This window comes from Lytechinus pictus, chromosome 4, assembly GCF_037042905.1.
Source record: "Lytechinus pictus isolate F3 Inbred chromosome 4, Lp3.0, whole genome shotgun sequence".
In the NCBI taxonomy this organism is placed as follows: Eukaryota; Metazoa; Echinodermata; class Echinoidea; order Temnopleuroida; family Toxopneustidae; genus Lytechinus; species Lytechinus pictus.
The window spans coordinates 23,552,697-23,564,612 of NC_087248.1; positions in this window are offsets into that span (position 1 = coordinate 23,552,697).

The window sequence follows — 11,916 nt, forward strand, 5'->3', positions numbered from 1 at the left end:
TTCACACATTTTGAGCGTGCTACTCCACATGACAGGTGTAGAATGCCTACGCTGCGGTTTCGAATTTCACGGGAAACGTGTCACCCCACTGAGAGCGTTTTAAATAGCAACAAGTTCACTTTACCGGTACATGAAGTAATTTTGAAAACCATTTTCGAGTGATCAAGTGGGAACGCTATTAAAGCGGTCTTCCAAACTGGTTTCCTGAATCGGTTTCCAGTAAACTAGTTTTAGAAAGCGTAATGAGAACGGCATCTTTTTTTCCCGTTGGGCTGGTTGCTGAATTTTTTTTTTGGGGGGGAGGTATTTCTTTCATATCAAAGGCTCCCTTTGCATGCAATGAACAATTTTGCGGTTAATAAATGAAAATATAATTTTTCCACTGTTAATGTAGAATAATGATTTTCTGAATATTGAATAATGCCTGTTCCACATCTTGAGGCAACTCTAGAAAAAAGGGTTACCCAAAAGCATACTACATGTATTTGAAGAATGATTTGGTGCGATTCAGGCTATCATGTTTTCCTACACTGTCATCAAACCTTTATACACAGCATTAAAATATTAATCCCCATATTAAAAGGGAAAGGGCCATGGTCAAATTGTGAACATTTTAGTATAGTTCGAGTCAGCAGGGGGGGGGGGCGTATCATGAGGTATCATAAAATTGTTTTTGGGGGGTATAGAAGATACACAATATAAATAAATTTACACAAAAGACAAGAAGAATAAAAAGTACGCTCAAGCCCCCACCCCCTCCCCCTTCCACATACACCCTTACACACACATACTCGCACCCCCACAAGTATACATTTTAAGAATGATATGCTACATTCCAATTTGTTCATGCTCATAATTATTGCACAACATGCAAAAGCGGTTTATGTGCACTGCGATGGATGTGTGAATACAAAGTTTGGTGCTCTCAATCAAAGGTACTGCTGCACATACCAAATAGAAGAGGGGTTTTATTCCTCTGGTCCACAATAAAAAAAAGAGATTGACTAGTTTACCACCAACCAGAAATCTATCAAGTCAGGACAAAAGAAAGTCTGAAGAGACCTCAAATTGACCAGACAAAATTTGAAAAAAGGGAGAGAAAGGGAAATGGGGAGAGAGAAGAATAGATGTATTGTAAAGAATTGGGATGTATAGGAGTGAATAGAAAAACTATTTCACGCACTATAGACATGACTAACACACATTGAAAGACAGAGTGGTGATTTATGTGGAGTTGATACATTCACGCACAAAAATGTGGTTTTACCTGCATGTAATAAAGTTAAAACGAAATTATACTTGTATGTATACTTGTTTTGGGACCTGTAAATTGTAAAAAGAACTTGTAATATTCCTTTAAAAAACATCTGTAATGTAGTAGGTCCTTTTCAAAATTGTCAACTTTGATTCTTCCAATAATTTTCTTCTGGCAGTTTTAGATGGATCTGACAGCAATTTGGACATGTTCAAATTACATGTATCTCCGCAGTCATCTATCTCTGTATGAAAAAAAATCAATTCGAAGGGAGCAGACAGAACTGTAACATACTTATTTTTAATGCAAAATTGTTCCCAACTTTGATGGTGATTAACAAATGTTACGTACATGTATACATATAGATCCAAACACAAAATGGTGTGAAACCAACTCCTAACACACTGATTGTATGTCAATGGTGATAACATGATAGCATTTATCGCGTTCACAGGTCTGACTAAAGTATTATGTTGATGGCAGCCACTGGCAGCGATCCAGGGGGGGGGGGGATGTCTCCCCCTTGATTTTGGAGTTTCGTATAAGGGGCTTCTGGGAGAGGGTAGTCTCCCACCCCCCCCCCCATAAATGCAGCTTAAATCTTATAAAATCACCATCTTTGGTGGCAGCGGTGGGATAAACAATTTTATCTAACTTAAGTCAGTGGCCTCCTTGTATTATAATTCAATAGGTGGTTTCAAACCACCTCGATCACAAGAATCCCCGTTAAATTACAAGAACATTTCTAGGCTAAAAAATACCCATTAATTATTCCTGCATTTACACCGCCCCGAAACATACCCTTCGGGATAAATTCCTGAAGTTAGGAGCATGCGCATTATGGTCTAATAAGCCGGCAAGGCGCGAGATTCAAAACCACTAGCCCAGCAGCCACCCACGGCGCCCGCACCCAACGACACACGCTGGGCTAAAAGTTCCCGTAAATTGCATTCACATTGCCAAAATACCTGCGAACTTGGAAAAATCCCCGCGAAAGTTCTCGTAATTTCGCCAAGTACCTACCAATTAGCGGGTATTTTCTTTCGGGGAAATTACGCGTAGTTTGCTTTCACATTACCAAAATACCTGGAACTGACGAACTTCGAGGCGGTCTGAAACCACCTAATGATACTGTTTTAAAATGATACTGATCATTTTAAAGGGGAAGTTCACCCTAAAGAAAAGTTTGTTGTAAAAATGCCAGAAAAACAAATAAAAATATTGATGAAGGTTTCAGGAAAATTCATTCAAGATTAAGAAAGTCATTAGAGTTTTAGCTTTTTGATTTGTGACGTCATATACGAGCAGCTGTCCCATATGTTATATGTAATATAAAATGCATAAATTTCAATTTTGTAATGGTTCAAGATGACTAAAAATTTTCTTCTTTCAGTAGGTGTGAAATAATTTGTATGTTGATATACATATATGTCTTGACGGAAGAATAAAGCCCATTTTCAAGTTTTGAGAAATTTACATTTCATTGTTTTTTAATCTTTGATGGATTTTCCTAAAACCTTCAATATTTTTATTTCTGTGATTTTTTACAATAAACGTTTTGTCAAGGTGAGCTACCCATTTAACTCTGAATAGTATTGTACATCAGTAGGGTCTTACAAAGGAGGTTAGATCAGGGAAGTGAGAGTTTAGAAGCCCCCACTTCCTTGGTCAGATGGAACCTCTTTTTTTGTCCAACTCGTCTACTATCATTTGGTCTACCATCAGTTTGTCTGCTCACCACATGGTCTACTTTCATTTAGTCTAATGCCTTTCCATCTAATAACCAGTTGGTCCAATAGCCATTTAGTCCATATACCATTTGGTCTAATTAAACTAAAATGTTAATTGTGCAAAATAAATGAAAAGAAAATGAGTATTAGACCAACTGGTTATTAGACGAAATGGTAATAGACGAACTGATGATTAGACGAAGTGTTGATTGGACCAAATGGTTATTGGACCAAATGGTTGTTAGACGAAATGCTGGACAGAATGGCATTAGAGTAAATGAAGGTAGACCATGTGGTGAGTGGACGAGTTGGCAGTGGACGAATTGGCAATTTACGTTCATTATAACCATGGAACATGGTTCTATTTCTGTGATCTCATTACATCACAAATGTTTGCTCAAGTCAGTCTTAGGAAGGAGAAAATAAACATTGTATCACCTAATGAGCTGCTTTACCATGTTTGTCATTCGGATATTACTACAATGTACTCTCTTTTCCCCTCTCTCTCTCTCTCTCTCTCTAGAGTTCTCTCTTGGTATACACTGGTGCTAAAATAGTGAACACACCAGATAAATCCTGCCATGTTTTAGATATTTAATTGTGAAGTCAGGTGATAAAATATTACATTTAATAGTTTGTTTCTCTGGGCTTGCTAAACATTGTAGTGTTATTGTCTACATTCAACACTCAGCATGAAGGAGTGCATTTTCTGGTGGGGTTCACTAAAATTTTTTTTAGAACCACTAGACTATCCTCCTGCATATCGGTAGAAAAAATTATGACACTGATGGATTTCCATAGAGTTACGATTGATCGGATCAATCACAACTCTTTGTGAGACGGGCCCCGTCTTACAAAGAGTTGCGATTGATCCGATCAATCGCAATTCTATGGAAATCCAGTATTGTCATAAAATTTTCTGCAAGAAATTTCAAAATGTCCTTTTTAAACAAAAAGAAGCACACTGAATTGTCAAGAAGTCAATGAATTTATGAATATACAATTCTAGAAAAAAAATTGAACATGCATTTTATATGTTGACTTTGCTGGCTTTCCATAGTTGCGATTGATCGGATCAATGCAAGTCTTTGTAAGACAGGCCCCTGGAGTTCTGATTGACACCTTTAAGTACGAGATGGGAAATAGATAGTTTAGATAGTAAGAAGAGAGACGTTGCTCTGAGTGTTGGACCAGCTGCCATACCTTCACACCCTGGTCGTGCGATACCATTTCCCCTTCACAATTATAAATCCATCTCAAACCAATACTCCTGTGAGCTTCTCATAGCAACCGAGAAATGACCGAGATACATGTATCGTGATACAGGGTAAACAAGCTGCCTCCCTCAGTGAGCAGAGATGTACTGGAAGATATTATGAATTGAATGGTCGGGTAATAATGAGTTTGCAAGGATTTCTGAATATTTATAATGCAAGAAAGGACATTTGTTTGGTCCAGAGGATCATTATAGAGGTCACAGTGTCACTGTAAACATCATCATCATCGTCCTTATAATAGTCATCCTAATCCGTTATCACTCAGTTTCTCAATAGGTGGTTTCAAACCGCCTCGATCACAAGAATCCCCGTTAAATAACGAGAACATTTTCAGGCTAAAAAATACCCATTAATTATTCCTGCATTCAGACCGTCCCGAAACATACACTTCGGGATAAATTCCTGAAGTTAGGAGCATGCGCAGTATGGTCTAATAAGCAGGCAAGGCGCGATATTCAAAACTACTAGCCCAGCAGCCACCCACGGCGCCGCACCCAACGACACGCTGGGCTAAAAGTTCCCGTAATTTGCTTTCACATCGCCAAAATACCTGCGACCTTGGAAAAATCCCCGCGAAAGTTCTCGTAATTTCGCCAAGTACCTACTATTTAGCGGGTATTTTCTTTCGGGGAAATTACGCGTAGTTTGCTTTCACATTACCAAAATACCTGGTATTTTCTGATCGGGGTAAATTTCCCGATCAGAGAATACCTGGAACTGACGAACTTCGAGGCGGTCTGAAACCACCTAATATCATCATCATCATCATCAACATGATCATCACCATCATCATCACCATCACCATCATCATTATCATCATCATCATCAACATCATCATCATTATCATCATCATCATCATTATCATCATCACCATCAACACCATCATCATTATCATCATCATCACCATCAACATCGTTATCATCATTATGAGCATCATTATCATCATCACCATCAACATCATTATCATCATCATCATCACCATCACCATTATCATCATCATCATCACCTACTATTTGTCATCATTGTCATCTTTGATATCATCAGTCGTCATCTTGATAGTCATGTTATCATCATCCTCAATATCATCGATCTTCATCATCACCATCGCCAATTCACCATCATAACCAAAGTCCAAAATCATAATACAAATGTACATCCATCCAAATCATCATCATTTATATCAAAGTCAACATCACCCTCTCCTCATCACCACCAGCAACACTACTACCAAACATGCCACACCCTACACAAATTCAATGAAACTACTCTAGATCAGCTGCGATACATTTGAAGTGTCCAGTTGAATTCTGGATTCGATCCCAACTAAACTACAGATTTCTTTTTCAATCTCAAAGGATTTCGATTCAAACCCTTGAATCTCTAAGCTTTAAATTCAAATCTTTAACTTCTACATGTACATATCTGAATCCAGCATCAGGGTGGTCAACCTGTCCCGTTGGTTTATTTTCATTATTTGGTCTAATGCCAATTCGTCCAATTGCCAACTCGTCTACTATCATTTGGTCTACTATCAGTTCGTCCAATATCCACATGGTCTAATTGCCATTTCATCCACTCAACATTTCGTCTAATAACCAGTTGGTCTAATAGCCATTTAGTCCATATACCATTTGGTCTAATTAGTCTAAAAGTGTTAATTTGGTAAAATGAATGAAAATAAAGCAGATATTAGACCAACTGGTTATGAGACGAAATGGTCATAGACGAACTGGTGATTAGACAAATTGATTATTGGACCAAATGGTTGTTGGACCAAACGGTTGTTAGACAAAAATGTTGATGGATGGAATGGCATTAGACTAAATGAAGGTAGAACATGTGGCGAGTGGATGAGTTGGCAGTAGACGAATTGGCAATTTACCGTCCCGTCAATCATATTTGATATAAAATCCATATATATGTAGTTTCTAGAATGCATGGTCAGAGCTTGAAATCGCAATTTTCCTTGGAGGATTTCATCTCCAATTGCTTCCCTCTTCCAACCAGACATCTTACATCGGCATCAAGGGCCTCTGCTAAGGTAGGCCAAAATACTGTACGCAACGCAACTCCTATTTCTCGCCTTAAGTATCGACACCTGTGCCTCTCTGGCTCTCTCCGTGCACTGTACGGAGGGCAAACACAGTTCAATACGTTGTACCCTCATCATAATACTCATCTCATACGAGATACATGTACATGCAAGTTGGAAGTACTCCTAAAGACCTATAGTATTACTATCTCTTTCGTATGCATCTCTCTATCAGTATCATGTCTAAAAAGCCTACAGCAAGAGAGTTTGTTCAAGATTGCAAGTCTAAAAAGATGTTACTTCTTCTTAGATTTCAATATAATATAAGAGGGATCAAACTTCATTGTTAATTTCTTTGCATCGATAAAAAGCAGTAGTGTATCTTCATTTTACATCACAAAGAGGATTTGAGAAATAATAAAAATATTAAAAGCCACATTCACTCTTTTTATTATATAAAATTTGAAAAGATAATAAGTGCATGTTGTGAGCTCAGTGTATTAATCTCAAAAGCAAGCATTAGCAAACCATACATTGTACGTACAGTGCAGATCATTTACATGTGTTTTTGTATGATACATGTACACTCATAGACCCAGCTGACCAAGTAAAAGGGCATGTGATTAAAAGCGTAATGACATTTATATATATGGTTCATATATTTATTTCAATGAACACATTTCATGCTTGATGAGTTCTTTCAATACATATAGGTCCAATTCTTTCTATTCTTCTCTCTTTGATTCTATCTTGCGCACGCTCTCTCTCTCTCTCTCTGTGCTTTTCCTATTAATGACATTATATCGTCACTCTAATATGCTGTTTGTTTGTTTTTGGATGGTTTATATACACTAGAATTCAATGCAGTCGAGGAGCAGCACATTTACCTCATTCATATATATCAGGTGGATAATTTTGACACTCTGTATAATATATCATGACCTTGTAAATACTCTACACGAGGCCTATACAAGAAAATCAATATACAAACAACGAGTGATTACTGCTCGTCAAATGATCGTATGTAAATTACATGTATAACCTGAGAACAGTAATTCACCAGTGTACATACATGAACAGTCAAAACCTAGGCCCTGTTGCATCAAAGTTACTATTATAGTCACTTTCACATCCAATGGTAAACACCATGGTTACCCTGAGCAACAGCCAATCAGAATCAAGGATTTCAGAGAAGTTACTGTTGGATGGCAAAGTTACCACAATAGTAACTTTTACACGTTACGAGTGACTTTACGAACGACTGTTGATCCTTTCTTGTGGTAAATGATATCCTGCAAGTTTTCATAGGTGATGATTGAGCATAGAGCTCCTACAAATTGATAGCCCCATGGAATGAGCATGAATATGCATGGGTAGATCAAATTCAGAGGAAATCATAACAAAAACTATATAAACTTTCATAGAACTATCATCATGTGTCATATTTCATGCAAAAAAAAGACATCTTCTTTAACTTGCAAAGACATATTTCCTGTATCAAATGCGTATATGCCCACGATCATATTAAATTTTTTTTCATACAATCATATAAGATGATAATGAAATGCAAATGGTAGTGCTAGGGAGTAGGAGGGGGCAAAAGCAGATTTTTCTACTTTCAACAAAGTTTAAGGTTTCTTTTAACATGAACCTGGGTCTGTGACAACAAGCTAAGAAATTAATGGACAGTTGGATTTATTGATTGCATATAATGGCCAATACAATCAATCATAAATTCAACCCTGTAATCAATCAAAAACCTTTTTTGTTACTGGACCCTGAATACATATAGTAATCTGGCAAAGATCAAGTCTTAATGACAAACACAAACACAGATACAATTGTAATACTGTATGCATAGTTTGACTTCAGTCCCACTGCTTGCTTTTCATGTACAGTGCACAACGTACTTTAATGTTGAATCAATACTGATGACCCCAATGTGCTTGTACAGTGAATACATGAATTATCCACCGTACATTCCATCACATGCACGTTATCAGGTAAAGAAAAGGAATGAACATTGCTCTTTGCTCCTTACCGCAGAAGCATACTCTACAGGTATTACATGTACAGTACATACATGTATATGCTGGGAACTGTGTTCCCTCCATGTACCCTATGGATGTGTTAAAAATTATTTAAAAAAAAGAAGTGTTTGCCTACATTGGAGTTTGATATTCTACTGTAAAGCAAGGAACATGTAGACCAGGGGTTCTCAAACTACGGCCCGCGGGCCGGATCCAGCCCGCGGAGCTTCTCAATCCGGCCCGTGAGACTCTGCTGGGTTTTTTTAATCACTTTTAAGTCACAATATGAAACATAGCTCAATATGATTACATTGTGCATCCATGTAGACCTAACCGTAATAAAAGTAATGGCAGTCAAATTAATTTGATTTTTAAACAAAGTTTAGTGGAGCCTTTTCGGTCTGTTCGATCTACTTTCTTATTAGATGACCAGCACTGTTCTCACCATGTTTAGATCTACATACAGGTGCGAAAGTGCATTTTCCACAATGAACATTATAAAGAACTAACTCATACCGAAGTACCTTGACAGGGGCCGTGGAACGGTTTTCAAAGTGGGGGGGGGGGGCTGGCCATGCAAAAATCACAATCATATGGCCATTTTTACGTTTTTGTACATGGTTTTGGAACCCCCCCCCCCCCGCTGCCGCGGCTCCATTGCACCAGTGCCTTCTGGCAATTACACCTTTTGTGCCAAGGTTCAAGCAACTTGTTGCTGACAGACTGTCACGTTTCCCATATTGAAAGTGATTAGGAGACTGACACCCTTGTTAGAGTATTCAACAGACATGCTCTATTATTCATTTTACTTTGACTACAAAAAATATTGATACAAAACATTATCTGTCTCCCCTATACCAGGTATGTATAGGTACAATCTAGATTCCTTTTAACAAAGTACTACAATTTTGTTATCATTAATATTGCTCTCGCTGTATTTTGAAATCTTTTCTAATTTTGCCTGCGTTCCATATGAAACTTTTATAAATTTGTTGGATTAAATGCTCCCAAAGTAAGGGCCAGATTGCACAAGAGAGCATCTAGGACCCCAACCGCAAGGGTCTTTGCGCTTCGCACACATTTTCTTCTTCTAAGTATCCACTTCACCCTGGCCCTTTCAGGTTTACTTGGAGTCCTATCTGGCCCTTCAAGGAAAAAGTTTGAGAACCCCTGATGTAGACTGTACATGTAGGCAGCCTGAAGAGATTTGTCTGTTACCTGTGCAAAATGGATGTTATACAAAATACCTCTTTTCACAGTGAAACTTTGAAATTGATTCATGTGTGCTTTATATATTCACTTTTTCCCCCATATCCTGTAGATGCAGAGATTAACAACCAAACAAATTAATTATGATTTTATGAAAAACACTTTTTTATACTATGCTTTTCAAACATCAAAAGGATGCTGAGCTCAATGCTGAGCTCAATGCCATCCAAGCCAACAAACCATACATGTATGGCATGCACAATCAGGGGTGGATCCAGGATTTTCAAAAAGGGGGGAAGGGGGGGGGGCACATTTTCCTGAAGAAAATTTGACAACCAAAAAAAAAGGGTTCTCGCTTTCAAAGGGGGAGGGCACACTTGTGTTAGAACGGCAAATTTACAATACAAATTTTGATTATGCCTCTCAAAAGGGGGGTGGCATGGGCCGGATCCCCCCCCCCCCCCACACACACACACACACCCTGGGGACTATTCCAGCAAAAGAGCAGTTAGGCTGATCCTTCAAAATTCTAAACCAGCATTTAAGGATCATAGTAGCACAAAAAAATACATTCCTGAAAGCACGATGAATTTCTGTTGATATTTACATGTATTGCTACTGTAAAGTAATTTGTAATAAAACTTCATAATGTCATTATAAAAATTCAACCTCTTATTTAAAAATGGAAATCACGGATGTAAACAAAGGAGCGAGAGACCATACATGTACATGTAGAAATATACAAGTGTTCAGAAAAGAGAAAAACTCTTTAATAGTTGGAGCAACAAAATTTAATTGCCTCATAAATTAGCTCATAATGAGACATATAATCCTCAAACTGACACTTTCAGATTAACCAATTAGTAAAGAAATCTCAAGTCATAAAACCCAATCCCTTAGACACAGATCTGGTTACAACTTTAAATTTAATATCCTGTCGATCATGACATTAAGTCACTCTACAAACTGGTACAAAAAGATCAGGAAAATAAGGAAATAAATGAAGAAATCTTTTGATAAAAATCTTTCATTCAATTAATGATTAAACAAACTAAAGTTAAACAATATTTTTAAAAAGAAAGGTACAGGTTTCCCCTAATATTGTAAAATGAACTTATTTGGGGAAGTACACAAATTTGTATCAATGTATTAAACTCATAATACAGAAAATTTATGAATGAAATAACATTGTATTATTAAGGGATGTAAAAACAATAAACTATTAATTATTCATAAACTAAAGTTTTTACCTTTTGTTACCTTTAATGTCTTGAGGTGATAACAGGAACTATGTACAGGACATGTAGTGATATTGGTGATGGTGATAAATATACATGTAAATGATGACGATGACGGTGATGATGATGTTGGTGATGATGATGATGATGATGTTGGTGATGATGATAATGGTGAATGATGATGATGGTGGTGGTGGTTGTGGTGGTGGTGGTGGTGGTGGTGATGGTGATGATGAGGATGGTGATGATGATGATGAGGATGGTGATAATGATATGATAATGATGATGATTTTGGAGATGGAGATATAATAATAATGATGATCATGATGATGGTGGTGGTGATGATGAAGATAATGTAAATTAGGATTATGATAATAATAATATGGTGGTGGTGGTTGTGGTGGTTGTGGTGGTGGTGGTGATGATGATGATGATGACGATGATGATGATGATAATGATAATGGTGATGGTGATGATGATGATGATGATGATGATGATGAAGATGATGATGATGATGATGGTGGTGGTGGTGGATTATTATAATGATGAACATTTACGATACAGTGTAAAATAAGAACTGGGATACTTTGTTAGGTCCATGTTTTATTCATCTCGACCACCCAAAGTACCCTTCACTTCACTGTTCCATGCACTCCGTTCATTGACACAGCTGCTTTGTACGTGCGTAAATGTACTCATGTAGGCCTGCATTATCAGCAGTAATTGATTACCAGCCATCCGATTGTCTACACACCTTAACACAAGCATGATGTCATAATTAATTAAATACACACAGATTAGACACCCCATCAAACGCTCTGTTTCCAAACCAGACAGTGCGTGCGTGCGTGGACCCCGTGAGTCCCGGTCGAGCGTGGTAAAAGCTTACACGCGGTGGCGTCAACATCACCTGCCCTCCGAACCGTGATGGAACGCTTCCCTGATGAGCCGCAAACGGTTGTAAGCCAACGCATTATTGGAACGTGAGCGCCACGCAAGCGTGAAGACACTCCATGACGAGCATGAAATTCACATAGATTGGCGCCTAATCACCTTATAAATAACCAGCGACAGTGAACTGTGTATACATGTATCAGCATCGAGCAATGGCATTAGAGGCGATATTCTGAGTAATATTTCTTGAA